Source organism: Monodon monoceros, unplaced genomic scaffold (genome assembly GCF_005190385.1).
Source record: "Monodon monoceros isolate NGI ecotype Baffin Bay Population unplaced genomic scaffold, NGI_Narwhal_1 Super_Scaffold_12, whole genome shotgun sequence".
In the NCBI taxonomy this organism is placed as follows: Eukaryota; Metazoa; Chordata; class Mammalia; order Artiodactyla; family Monodontidae; genus Monodon; species Monodon monoceros.
In genome coordinates, this window is record NW_021703768.1 from 136,062,821 (window position 1) to 136,077,467 (window position 14,647).

The following is a 14,647-nucleotide window of genomic DNA, read 5'->3' on the forward strand; positions in this document are numbered from 1 at the left end:
CTCCCATTCTGAGGGTTGTCTTTTGGTCTTGTTTATGGTTTCCTTTGCTGTGCAAAAGCTTTTAAGTTTCATTAGGTCCCATTTGTTTATGTTTGTTTTTATTTCCATTTCTCTAGGAGGTGGGTCAGAAAGGATCTTGCTGTGATTTATGTCATAGAGTGTTCTGCCTATGTTTTCCTCTAAGAGTTTGATAGTTTCTGGCCTTACATTTAGGTCTTTAATCCATTTTGAGTTTATTTTCGTGTATGGTGTTAGGGAGTGTTCCAATTTCATACTTTTACATGTACCTGTCCAGTTTTCCCAGCACCACTTATTGAAGAGGCTGTCTTTTCTCCACTGTATATTCTTGCCTCCTTTATCAAAATAAGGTGACCATATGTGCATGGATTTATCTCTGGGCTTTCAATCCTGTTCCATTGATCTGTATTTCTGTTTTTGTGCCAGTACCATACTGTCTTGATTACTTTAGCTTTGTAGTATAGTCAGAAGTCAGGGAGCCTGATTCCTCCAGCTCCATTTTTTGTTCTCAAGATTGCTTTGGCTATTAGGGGTCTTTTGTGTTTCCGTACAAATTGTGAAATTTTTTGTTCTAGTTCTGTGAAAAATGCCAGTGGTAGTTTGATAGGGATTGCATTGAATCTGTAGATTGCTTTGGGTAGTAGAGTCATTTTCACAATGTTGATTCTTCCAATCCAAGAACATGGTATAGCTCTCCATCTATTTGTATCATCTTTAATTTCTTTCATCAGTGTCTTATAGTTTTCTGCATACAGGTCTTTTGTCTCCTTAGGTAGGTTTATTCCTAGATATTTTATTCTTTTTGTTGCAATGATAAGTGGGAGTGTTTTCTTAATTTCACCTTCAGATTTTTCATCAGTGTATAGGAATGCCAGAGATTTCTGTGCATTAATTTTGTATCCTGCTACTTTACGAAATTCATTGATTAACTCCAGTAGTTTTCTGGTAGCATATTTACGATTCTCTATGTATATTATCCTGTCATATGCAAACAGTGACAGTTTTACTTCTTCTTTTCCAATTTGTATTCCTTTTACTACTTTTTCTTCTCTGATTGCTGTGGCTAAAACTTCCAAAACTATGTTGAATAACAGTGGTGAGAGTGGGCAACCTTGTCTTGTTCCTGATCTTAGTGGAAATGGTTTCAGTTTGTCACCATTGAGGACGATGTTGGCTGTGGGTTTGTCATATATGGCCTTTATTATGTTGAGGAAAGTTCCCTCTATGCCTACTTTCTGCAGGGTTTTTGTCATAAATGGGTGTTGAATTTTGTCAAAAGTTTTCTCTGCATCTATTGAGATGATCATATGGTTTTTCTCCTTCATTTTGTTAATATGGTGTATCACGTTGATTGATTTGCATATATTGAAGAATCCTTGCATTCCTGGAATAAACCCCACTTGATCATGGTGTATGATCCTTTTAATGTGCTGTTGGATTCTGATGAGGATTTTTGCATCTATGTCCATCAGTGATATTGGCCTGTAGTTTTCTTTCTTTGTGACATCTTTGTCTGCTTTAGGTATCAGGGTGATGGTGGCCTCGTAGAATGAGTTTGGGAGTGTTCCTCCCTCTGCTATATGTTGGAAGAGTTTGAGAAGGATAGGTGTTAGCTCTTCTCTAAATGTTTGATAGAAGTCGTCTGTGAAGCCATCTGGTCCTGGGCTTTTGTTTGTTGGAAGATTTTTAATCACAGTTACAATTTCATTGCTTATGATTGGTCTGTTCATATTTTCCATTTCTTCCTGGTTCAGTCTCGGAAGGTTGTGCATTTCTAAGAATTTGTCCATTTCTTCCAGGTTGTCCATTTTATTGGCATAGAGTTGCTTGTAGTAATCTCTCATGATCCTTTGTATTTCTGCAGTGTCAGTTGTTACTTCTCCTTTTTCATTTCTAATTCTATTGATTTGAGTCTTTTCCCTTTTTTTCTTGATGAGTCTGGCTAATGGTTTATCAATTTTGTTTATCTTCTCAAAGAACCAGCCTTTGGTTTTATTGATCTTTGCTATCGTTTTCTTTATTTCTTTTTCATTTATTTTTGATCTGATCTTTATGATTTCTTTCCTTCTGCTTACTTTGGGGTTCTTTTGTTCTTCTTTCTCTAATTGCTTTAGGTGCAAGGTTAGGTTGTTTATTTGAGATGTTTCCTGTTTCTTAAGGTAGGATTGTTTTGCTCTAAACTTCCCTCTTAGAAGTGCTTTTGCTGCATCCCATAGGTTTTGTGCCGTCGTGTCTCCGTTGTCATTTGTTTCTAGGTATTTTTTTGATTTTCTCTTTGATTTCTTAAGTGATCACTTCATTATTAAGTAGTGTATTGTTTAGCCTCCATGTGTTTGCATTTTTTACAGATATTTTCCTGTAATTGATATCTAGCCTCATAGCGTTGTGGTCGGAAAAGATACTTGATACGATTTCAATTTTCTTAAATTTACCAAGGCTTGATTTGTGACCCAAGATATGACCTATCCTGGAGAATGTTCCATGAGCACTTCAAAAAAATGTGTATTCTGTTGTTTTTGGATGGAATGTCCTATAAATATCAATTAAGTCCATCTTGTTTAATGTATCATTTAAAGCTTGTGTCTCCTTATTTATTTTCATTTTGGATGATCTGTCCATTGCTGAAAGTGGGGTGTTAAAGTCCCCTACTATGATTGTGTTACTGTCGATTTCCCCTTTTATGGCTGTTAGTATTTGCCTTATGTATTGAGGTACTCCTATGTTGGGTGTATAAATATTTACAATTGTTATATCTTCTTCTTGGGTCGATCCCTTGATCATTATGTAGTGTCCTTCTTTGTCTCTTATAATAGTCTTTAGTTTAAAGTCTATTTTGTCTGATATGAGAATTGCTACTCCAGCTTTCTTTTGATTTCCATTTGCATGGAATATCTTTTTACATCCCTTAACTTTCAGTCTGTGTGTGTCCCTAGGTCTGAAGTGGGTCTCTTGTAGACAGCATGTATATGGGTCTTGTTTTTGTATCCATTCAGCCAGTCTGTGTCTTTTGGTGGGAGCATTTAATCCATTTATATTTAAGGTAATTATCGATATGTATGTTCCTATTCCCATTTTCTTAATTGTTTTGGGTTCGTTATTGTAAGTCTTTTCCTTCTCTTGTGTTTCTTGCCTAGAGAAGATCCTTTAGCATTTGTTGTAAAGCTGGTTTGGTGGTGCTGAACTCTCTCAGCTTTTGCTTGTCTGTGAAGGTTTTAATTTCTCCATCAAATCTGAATGAGATCCTTGCTGGGTAGAGTAATCTTGGTTGTAGGTTTTTCTCCTTCATCATTTTAAATATGTCCTGCCACTGCCTTCTGGCTTGCAGAGTTTCTGCTGAGAGATCAGCTGTTAACCTTATGGGGATTCCCTTGTGTGCTATTTGTTGTTTTTCCCTTGCTGCTTTTAATATGCTTTCTTTGTATTTATTTTTGACAGTTTGATTAATATGTGTCTTGGCGTGTTTCTCCTTGGATTTACCCTGTATTGGACTCTCTGTGCTTCCTGGACTTGATTAACTATTTCCTTTCCCATATTAGGGAAGTTTTCAACTATAATCTCTTCAAATATTTTCTCAGTCCCTTTCTTTTTCTCTTCTTCTGGAACCCCTGTGATTCGAGTGTTGGTGCATTTAATGTTGTCCCAGAGGCCTCTGAGACTGTCCTCAGTTCTTTTCATTCTTTTCTCTTTACTCTGCTCTGCAGTAGTTATTTCTACTATTTTATCTTTAAGATCACTTATCAGTTCTTCTGCCTCAGTTATTCTGCTATTGATCCCTTCTAGAGTATTTTTAATTTCATTTATTGTGTTGTTCATCATTGCTTGTTTCATCTTTAGTTCCTCTAGGTCCTTGTTTAATGTTTCTTGCATTTTCTTTATTCTATTTCCAAGATTTTGGATCATCTTTACTATCATTATTCTGAATTCTTTTTCAGGTAGACTGCCTATTTCCTCTTCATTTGTTAGGTCTGGTGGTTTTTTACCTTGCTCCTTCATCTGCTGTGTGTTTTTCTGTTGTCTCCTTTTGCTTATTTTACTGTGTTTGGGGTCTCCTTTTCACAGGCTGCAGGTTTGTAGTTTGCATGGGTTTTGGTGTCTTTCCCCAGTGGCTAAGGTTGCTTCAGTGGGTTGTGTAGGCTTCCTGGTGGAGGGGACTAGTGCCTGTGTTCTGGTGGATGAGGCTGGATCTTGTCTTTCTGGTGGGCAGGTCCATGTCTGGTGGTGTGTTTTGGGGTGTCTGTGGCCTTATTATGAATTTAGGCAGCCTCTCTGCTAATGGATGGGGCTGTGTTCTGTGCTAGTTGTTTGGCATAGGATGTCCAGCTCTGGAGCTTGCTGGTCGTTGAGTGAAGCTGGGTGTTGGTGTTGAGATGGAGATCTCTGGGAGATTTTCATTGTTTCATATTACGTGGAGCTGAGAGGTCTCTTGTGGACCAGTGTCCTGAACTTGGCTCTCCCACCTCAGTGGCACAGCCCTAATGCTTGGCTGGAGCACCAAGAGCGTTTCATCCACACGGCTCAGAATAAAAGGAAGAAAAAGTAGAAAGAAAGAAAGAGGATAAAAGAAAATAAAGTAAAGTAAGGTCAAATAAGATAAAGTTATTAAAATAAAAAAATTATTTAGAAAAAAAAATTTTTTTAAAGTAAAAACAAACAAAAAACGGATGGATAGAACTTGAGGACAAATGGTGAAAGCAAAGCTATACAGACAAAATCTCACACAGCAGCATACACATATACACTCACAAAAAGAGGAAAAGGGGAAAAAATCATAAATCTTGCTCTCAAAGTCCACCTCCTCAATTTGGGATGATTCGTTGTCTATTCATGTATTCCACCGATGCAGGGTACATCAAGTTGATTGTGGAGATTTAATCCGCTGCTCCTGAGGCTGCTGGGAGAGATTTCCCTTTCTCTTCTTTGTTCGCACAGCTCCTGGGGTTCAGCTTTGGATTTGGCCCCGCTTCTGCGTGTAGGTCGCCCGGAGGGCGTCTGTTCTCCGCTCAGACAGGACGGGGTTAAAGGAGCCGCTGCTCCGGGGGCTCCGGCTCACTCAGGCCGGGGGGAGGGAGGGGCACGGAGTGCGGGGCGGGCCTGCGGCAGCAGAGGCCAGTTGCACCAGCCTGAGGCGTGCCGTGCGTTCTCCCGGGGAAGTTGTCCCTGGATCCCAGGACCCCGGCAGTGGCGGGCTGCACAGGCTCCCCGGAAGTGGGGTGTGGATAGTGACCTGTGCTCACACACAGGCTTCTTGGTGGCGGCAGCAGCAGCCCTAGCGTCTCATGTCTGTCTCTGGGGTCCGCGCTTTTAGCCGTGGCTCGCGCCCGTCTCTGGAGCTCCTTTAAGCAGCGTTCTTAATCCCTTCTCCTCGCGCACCAGGAAACAAGGAGGGAAGAAAAAGTCTCTTGCCTCTTCGGCAGGTCCAGACTTTTCCCCGGACTCCCTCCTGGCTAGCCGTGGTGCACTAACCCCCTGCAGGCTGCGTTCTCGCCCCCAACCCCAGTCCTCTCCCTGCGCTCCGACCGAAGCCCGACCCTCAGCTCCAAGCCCCCGCCCGCTCTGGCGGGTGAGCAGACAAGCCTCTCGGGCTGGTGAGTGCCGGTCGGCCCTGATCCTCTGTGCGGGAATCTCTCCGCTTTGCCCTCCGCACCCGTGTTGCTGTGCTCTCCTCCGTGGCTCCAAAGCTTCCCGCCTCCGCCACGCACGGTCTCCGCCCGCGAAGGGGCTTCTAGTGTGTGGAAACCTTTCCTCCTTCACAGCTTCCTCCCACTGGTGCAGGTCCTGTCCCTCTTCTTTTGTCTCTGTTTTTTCTTTTTTCTTTTACCCCAGCCAGGTACGTGGGGAGTTTCTTGCCTTTTGGGAGGTCTGAGGTCTTCTGCTAGCGTTCAGTAGGTGTTCTGTAGGAGTTGTTCCACGTGTAGATGTATTTCTGGTGAAGCTGTGGGGAGGCAGGTGTTCTCCGCGTCTTACTCTTCCGCCATCTTCTCAAATCTCGTATCCCTTCTTTTTTAACTCACAAATCTCCAATATTAAAAAAAACACTCTGCTCTCACATTCTGTGGCATTTCACCCTCGCCCTGTGCTTGTACACCTCCACTCAGCAAAACCTACCATAATAAGGTATGTTACTGATTTCCCTCATTCCCCCCCCTCCCCGCCCCCTGCCAATGAAATGGGGTAGATTCGATTAAAGCCTCCATTCACCATACTCTAGGTAGAGTTCAGCTAATGGTGGTGGCGGTGGAATTCCAAACAGAAAAGTGTTGGGTTGTGTCTCTCTAGTGCAGAGGGAAACAGTGGGTCTTGAACACAGTTTGCTTTTCAAATGGTGACCCACCTGCCTTCTTTTTTTATTAAATTATTATTTTTTATACAATTTTAAGGGTTACTTTTCATTTACATTTATCATAAAATATTGGCTATATTTCCCATGTTGTACAATACATCTTTGAGCCTACCTTACACCCAATAGCTTGTACTTTGCACTCCCCTACCCCTCTGTTGCCCCTCCCCACTTCCCTCTCCCCACTGGTAACCACTAGTTTGTTCTCTATATCTGTGAGCCTGCTTCTTTTTTGTTTTATTCACTAGTTTGTTGTGTTTTTAAGATTCCACATATAAGTGATATTGCACAGTATTTGTCTTTCTCTGTCTGACTTATTTCACTTAGCATAATGCCCTCCAAGTCCATCCACGTTGCTGCAAATGACAAAATTTTGTTCTTTTTTATGGCTGAGTAGTATTCCATTATGTGTGTTTATATATACCACATCTTCTTTACCCATTCATCTGTTGATGGACACTTAGGTTGCTTCCATGTCTTCTGCCTGCCCTCTTTTGATGGTAGTACCTGAAAATCTCTTCTCTTAGGCTAGTCAGCTTACCAAAAAAGAGTTCTCCAATCTCCTCTTTGGGAGGGGCCTTGGCTTTGGGGCTGCCCGCATTCTAAGAGCTGAGGGTCTAACCTTTTGATCAGGGAGGACCTTGCTCTCAGCCTGCGCTCTGCTCATGGTACCTACTGCAGAGTCTTCATTTCAACCTCCCACCTGGTTTGGGGAATGGAGGTTCCATGTCTGCACTGGTTGGGGTAGGGGAGCTGGCTCAGGCTTTGAAACACCTTGTTTTCAGCTCTACTCCCTGGATCCCCATTTTTAGAGTTACCTGGTGCTTTTGATTCCCAAACTTCTGAGGTCTGTTGGTAGGCACTGCCAGGATTTATGTTGGTTTCTCACCCTGCAGGTCCTTTGCAGAGAGAAGACAGCTGAAGTGTAATCCAGTTACCCTTCCTTTATTTCTTTTCCATTTTCCTAAGTTTTTTTTTTTTTTTACTCCTCTTTGTCTTTAGTTCTCTCCCTTTCTCTTTGTTCTTGAGGATTTACACCTTTCTACTCCCTTAACTCATATTCTAGTGGGATTTTAGGAGAAAGTGGAGATAAATGTGTATGTCAGTCCACCTCATTTAACTGGAAGTTGAGCTGATGTTCTCTTTTTCTGTTTCAAAAGTTAACTTTTTCTGTTGTTGCTGGTTGTGTGGGTTTGCCAGCCTTTCATTAACCAGAGTCATTTGTTTTCATCCTGGAATACCCATGGAGATTTCTTTTAGGTTTCAGAATTTGTCTTTAGAAGATTTTCAGCCAAGGAGCTGATATATGCCCTATTTTCAAAGCTTGCATGGGTGAGCAACGCATCCATTCAAGAGAGAAGTGGTAGAAGGTCTTATCAGTCTGGATCTGTCAGCCTGGATAAAGGGGCCTTCCATCTTCCCAGGAAATCTGCCACAGAATGATGCTGAGCTATCTTAGTTATTAAAGAAAGCCTACACATCACTCAAATCAGTTCTCAGCTCCCCTGTGCTCTGAGTTTCTATCTACAGTCATTAGTATCATCTCTGGGTGTTTTCTCTGCTTTGCTGGGATTCCGTGTTAATCTGCTTCTTCCTTGGCCCTTGTGTCTCCTTCATCACTCAAAATATACAGCTGCTCTGTCTCGGCACGGTGGGTTCCTTACACCATTTCAGTTCTTACTACTTCATATGCTCCAGAGCTATGAAGGATTTTAGAGATCACCTAGTGGCTTCAACGTGCAGTCTACAGACCAAAAAGAAGAGTTTTAACCAATCTTGGGGGAAAGCCTGGTACATGAAGCAGGTAGAATGAGAGCTGTTTTGGGTAATGTAGGGAAGGGAACCTACCCCATCCTGATCACACCTCCCCAAGGAGATGGATTAACCACCACTGATCCCATTTAACTCTCATCTTGAATGTGAGAGGCTGAGTCCCTGAGTTGGGAAGTAATTTGCAGAAGGTCATGTAGTGGACTAGTTCAGGATTTGAATCAAGGCCTCCTTATACTTTACCATTTCCTCTAGATCCACAAATGATGAAGCCAGAAGGGTGATTGTGGAGACTTTCAAGTGAGTGATCAAACAGTGGCTGCATCCTATGAGCCTGACTGCCCCTTTTTTCAAAGGCTCCACTCATCCATAGTCTTGTATGAAAAAATCATAAATAATAATTCTCGCTGAAACGGCCTCCTTTCTGCCCCAGAATTGGTGTCCCGCTGGCTTGTTAATTTTAGTTTGGGAGTCAGAGACCTAGTGACAACTGCTATCGTGCAGGGCTCCTTGGCTGTTCAGTAAATGCTAATAAACCGTAAGTTGCAATCCTAACAATCCCTGCCGCCCGAACCAAACTGCAAGGGCAAAGATGACTTTGGTCTGAATTGGATTTGAAAAGGCTGAAAGGACAGGCTTTGAGTACGCAGTGGAAATGCCAGTCGAATATTAATTATAGCGGCAGTGCCGGCCCGCGGAAGGCGCAGTGGTTCAGCCACAAGAACGAAGAACGGGAGAGGGATGATGAATGCAGATGAGATGCTTCTGCCTGTGAAATCCAAGTGTGGCTTCACAAAAGAGGCCAGGGAGCCTCCGGTGTTTTTCTGCAACTCTTTTGGTGTTCAGAGAGGTCTTTCAGGTCTTCTCATTTGCTCGTTTTATTTATTCCTCAGAATCACCAGGGTGACGCGGCCATGAGCTATCTTAGGGGCAGGTTTTAATTAGTGGCTTGGGATTCCAAAAGTGGCAGCGAGGTAGATGGGGGCTTCATAACCTCTTTGACCCAGTGATTATTTACCACATTCCAGGAACAGGCTGTTCTGGTCCACAGTGAACCAGACACATAATTATAACCGGTCCCTTTATGCAGCAGGCGTCTAGACACAAACGCACACCTTACCCCCCCCCCCCCCCACAGACACACAGCATTAACAGCATCGGGCTGTAGGGTGGGCAGGGATAGAAGTTTGCTTACGAAAATAGGGAGCCATAGGTAAGAGATAATTTCCATATATCTCACTGCCTGGCAACCTTTTAAATTATGTATACTGAAGAATTTCCTACAGCTCTAACTGCCCAATAGATTGTGTGACTAATTGTTTCTTTCTACTTAAAATGGGAGCCTCCTGGTAGGCTGTATGTTTCTGTGCAATTATGTCAACCTGACCAGGGCCGAGGCCATTTTAGCTACCTGAGGGGTGTGCTAATTGTTCTGAAGTGTGCTGCCTGGGGTGCGCCTCATTGCTGTAGTGGTTTTAACGCAACTTCTAATTAAGAATAAGAAGCGAAAAGGGGCTGGGTGCATTCCTCCCACATCAGGGGCTCAGGCAGGCTGCCTTTGAGCACAACAGTGTGAACATGCCCATGGTGGGAGCCAGCTGGGGCAGAAATTGATGTGCCTCAGGTGTGGTTTGTCTACAGGCTTGGTGCAGGCTGTTGGAGCTGTAATTAGAGCTGGGCCAATGTCAACGTGGTGTCCGGGGTTCCAGTCTTTCCAGGCTCTGTGTCAGTGTTTGGAGGGGGTGCCTGTGGAGGAGCTGGAGGGGAGGAGGCTGGAAAGTTTAAGTAGCTGGAAGTACAGCCTGAGGGAGTTGGTGAGACAGGACTATTCTGGCAAATCACATGCCCTGACGCTTCCGTAAGACCAGGCTGCCCTGGTTGTTAATTACAGTGGGCTGGGAATCCCACCGGGGTTCGGAACACTAGTTTTGTCTCTTGTTAACAGAGCATCTTTGGGTAAACTTTAACTTTTCCGAGTCTCAGTTTGCTTTACCTGTAAAATGGGGATTAAAAATATGAATTAAGTTTGATGTTATTTTGTTATCATGGACTTAGAACTCAGGAATGTCTGCATCCCACATGGACAATCATTTCTCCCCTCTGTGGGACTCCACTTCCCAATTCCCCTTACTCCGTTCTTCACAGACTAGTACCACAAGGAACATTAGCAGAATGAGAACAAAAATAATTCATTTATAACTGAGCCCAGTGAACCAAAGTAGGAGAAAGAAAAGGGAACGAAAGAGAGGTTGGCTTTCTCCATGAGACGAGTCTCAGCTTAGTGTGCTGACCGACCTCATGGAAGGAGGAAAGAGAGACGCAGGAGAGCTCAGATGTGTCTGGAACTCTTTTTTTTTTTTTTTTTTGGTGGTACGCGGGCCTCTCACTGTTGTGGCCTCTCCCGTTGGGGAGCACAGGTTCCGGACGCGCAGGCCCAGCAGCCATGGCTCACGGGCCCAGCCGCTCCGTGGCATGTGGGATCCTCCCGGACCGGGGCGCAAACCCGTGTCCTCTGCATCGGCAGGCGGATTCTCAACCACTGTGCCACCAGGGAAGCCCTGGAACTTTTAAAAAATATAGGCCGTCAAGAATCACTGATTTTCCTGGCACTCTGACCATTGGATCATTCTCTGGTCTTTGTCTATAGGGAAGAGAAGAGTGGCAGGCTGAGACAGAGACCTCATGGTATGAGAGAGGCAGAGGAAATGTCTCTCCCCACCTCTGTCTCCTAGATTTGTAGTCAGGACTAGATGAAAGAACATTCTTATGAGCCAGTCTGCTACTATCATTGGCCAAGGCTTGGTTCTAGCCCTGGAATGACCTGTGATTTCAGGCTCTGACATTCTATCAGGAGTGATTAAAAAAAAAAAGATGCGAGTCTGTATTGAGTTCCGTAAGTGGTGTGCAGAGAGGTTGGAGAGTTCAGTGACTAGGGAAAGCTTTATGGAAGAAGTGGTCGTTAGAGGTCTGAATTTGAGATTTGGGCTTTGATCAGGCGTTCTAGGCAGAGGAAGTGGCCCAACCAAAGGAACAGAGGTTGGAAAGTGTAAAAAGTGTTTAGGATGGCAAGCAGCCTGATTGCCTCAATTGCAGGCTCTGAGCTCGGCAAGGTAGGTCAGGATCAGGCGATGGGGGCTCAGTGAACACCTGGTTCAGGAGTTGGGCCATAAATAGAACACACAGCTCTTGCTTATCTCCTTTGGGAGTTATTTTTATTTTTTAAATAAATTTATTTATTTATTTATTTTTGGCTGCGTTGGGTCTTCATTGCTGCGCGTGGGCTTTCTCTGGTTGCTGCGAGCGGGGGCTACTCTTCGTTGTGGTGTGCGGGCTTCTCGTGGTGGCTTCTTGTTGGGGAGCACAGGCTCTTGGCGCACAGGCTTCAGTAGTTGTGGCTCGTGGGCTCAGTAGTTGTGGCACGTGGGCTCAGTAGCTGTGGCTCACGGGCTTAGTTGCTCTGCGGCATGCGGGATCTTCCTGGACCAGGGCTCGAACCCGTGTCCACTGCATTGGCAGGCGGATTCTTAACCACTGCGCCACCAGGGAAGCCCGGGTGTTATCTTAATATCCTTCAGATTCCTTCCCTGCCACCTGCTTACTCTCCCTGCCCACCCCCCACCCTCCAACTATGTTTGTGGTTTGCTAGTGCTTAGCCAGTCAGCGGGTTTTCAGTTGACTTAGTAGTGGCTTTAATTATCCTTTTGAAAAGCTGATTAGTCTGGTTTCAAACACATCTACTGAAAAAAGGATTTACTGATAGCTTGAGTGGAAGCTTCAAGGGCACTTAGGAGTCAACTGAGTATGTGTTCTTACAGAGGAGAATCATGAATTCAGAAAAATGTGGTGGCCTTAGTCGTCTCCAGGCCAGCCTCTTCATTTTACATATAGAGAAGAGTGAGAGAGGAAAAAAGTCCCACAATAAGAAATTTGCAGATCTGGGAATCAGATCTCCTGACTCTTAATTCAGTCAGGTCTCTTTTCACTGCATTGTGGAAGGAGTGTAACCTAGAGGTTAATATTTTGGGCCCTGAAGTTGGGCTCCTCGATGTTGAATCTTGGCTCTTAGCCACATAATTGCCTGTTGACTTTTGGGAAGGGTATCAAGCCTCAGTTTACCCATCTATAAAATGGGACAAGGAAGCCAAGTGGAAAAATACATTATCATTTTCAGGGAACAAAAAAAAGGGCGTATATTGATATTTCCTATTTGTAAAAGAGCTGCCTGATGTGTAGGCAGTCATGTCCAAGGGGTGAAGCAAGGGTCTTCTAAAGAAAGGGTCTTTTGGCCAAAGATGTCGATATCCTCACTCTGGCCTGCCACCCTGCCTGCTTTATCTTTGGGATGAAGGACCCCAAGACCTCTTAAAATAGATGAATTACCAAGATGGGGTCTCACATTAGATCATGATGTTCATTAAGACCGTGGTTTGAATGACATCCTCTGGTTTATCCTGAGCCAATAGTGAGGCCAGGAGGGTGACATGAGGTCCTGCTTGGAAGGGTACCCATGGGCCCATTTGGTAAAAGCACTTATTGAGGGTACCTCAGAGATTCCATTTTCCTTTTTCTTTTTTTTTAAATATATATATATTTTTTATTTATTTACTTTTGGCTGCATTGGGTCTTCATTGCTGTGTGCGGGCTTTCTCTAGTTGCGGTGAGCGGGAGCTACTCTTCCCTGCGGTGCGTGGGCTTCTCATTGTGGTGGCTTCTCTTGTCGCGGAGCACAGGCTCTAGGCGTGTGGGCTTCAGTAGTTGTGGCACATGTGCGGGCTCAGTAGTTGTGGCTTGCGGGCTCTAGAGCACAGGCTCAGTAGTTGTGGCACACGGGCTTAGTTGCTCCGTGGCATGTGGGATCTTCCCGGACCAGGGCTCGAACCCGTGTCCCCTGCATTAGCAGGTGGATTCTTTTTTTTTTTTTTTGCGGTACGCGGGCCTCTCACCTCTGTGGCCTCTCCCGTTGAGGAGCACAGGCTCCGGACTTGCAGGCCCAGCGGCCATGGCTCACGGGCCCAGCCACTCCGCGGCACATGGGATCCTCCCAGACCGGGGCACGAACGGGCGCCCCCTGCTCCGGCAGGCGGGGTCTCAACCACTGGGCCACCAGGGAAGCCCCTAGCAGGTGGATTCTTAACATGCGTCACCAGGGAAGTCCCCGAGAGGTGACTTCCTACTAGTATAGCCCCATCCTTCACCCCCGAGGCTGCCCTTTTGCAAACAGGCTGATATGAATTTCATAGTCAAACAGATCTATGCTGGCTCACCTGCCGTGTGGTCTGATATTTTAAAATTTTACCCTTTTGGGTTAATCTTCTCATTTTTAAATGTGCAAGCAGAGCTGGAAGGGACTGCCAGTTCATCTCTAGCTGATGAGATGGTTGAAGAGACCTCCTTGGGGGGTGTCAGGAGACTCCAATTCCAATCTCTGCTCTAACTCCAAATTACTGGGTGACCATGCGCACAGCCACTTATCTCTCATCTCAGTTTTGTCATCAGCATCTTAAGGAATATCTCCCACCTCAACCTGTGGGAACATAGGAGAGCTGGGGTAGGAAGGGCTCAAGACACGGAAGAAAGAACACTTTTCCTCAAAGTTCAGTCAAGTGTCTGTCAGGCAGCCTCCCTTTGCTGCACTGGGGTCTGAGAACAGGCTCTGAGGATACTGTGCCTCCCAGGTGGTCTGGGGCTTTGTTGTGCCTGAGCTTACCTTCCTCCAGCCCTGATCGGTGAGGGGCTGGCTCCTCCGATAGCCTGGGAGTCAGGGGAGAGATGGTGGCTGTTTAAATTTGGGGTCAGAGGAGGGGCGTAGGGGCGGTGATGTGCATGGTATTGGAGCTGGGCTTGGTGTTTTATTTACACAGCAAGCAGCCACGTTTCCGGAGGGGTGTGGAGGTATTGACAGAGATTATAGGAGAGTGAATTTCCTATTCGTCCACCCCTTCGCACCTAGAGCCAGCTGACAGTGTGTGAGGGAGAGGCGTCCTGGCTCCAGCTCCCTCCTGACAGCTGGAAATGCCGGCTGCCCTGCCCCCTCCTGAGGTGTTTGTAATTCCTTAATACCTACTGATCTCAGAAAGGCAACGTGTGGCGCCTCCCCGGGTGCATTATCTTCCCAAATAGGGTTGCTGTCCTCCTGCCTTCTCTACTCTCTCTGAAACCAGCCCCCATCTATGATTTTCTTCAACAGCAAGAGTCACCATATTGCTGAGCTCTGACACGGGCAGGGCACTGGGAACACATCAGAGAACAAGGCCACTGGCTCCCTCCCTTATGGGAGCGTTCCTGTGTGTGGTGTGCGCATGCGCACGCGCAAGACTCAAACAACTGCGCGCACAGTACATTGGTTTACCAGAGGTCCTTCCCCCACTGTAACTAGCCTTCCCAGAATAGCTTTCAGAATCACAGAATGTTAGAACCAGGCCAATTCCCACCCTGAGTGGGGAATCGGAGTGAACCTCAGTTTGAGGTTGAAACCTGGGGAAGGGATTTGTCCAGAGTCAGAGCAGAAACTGTGGGCAGGGC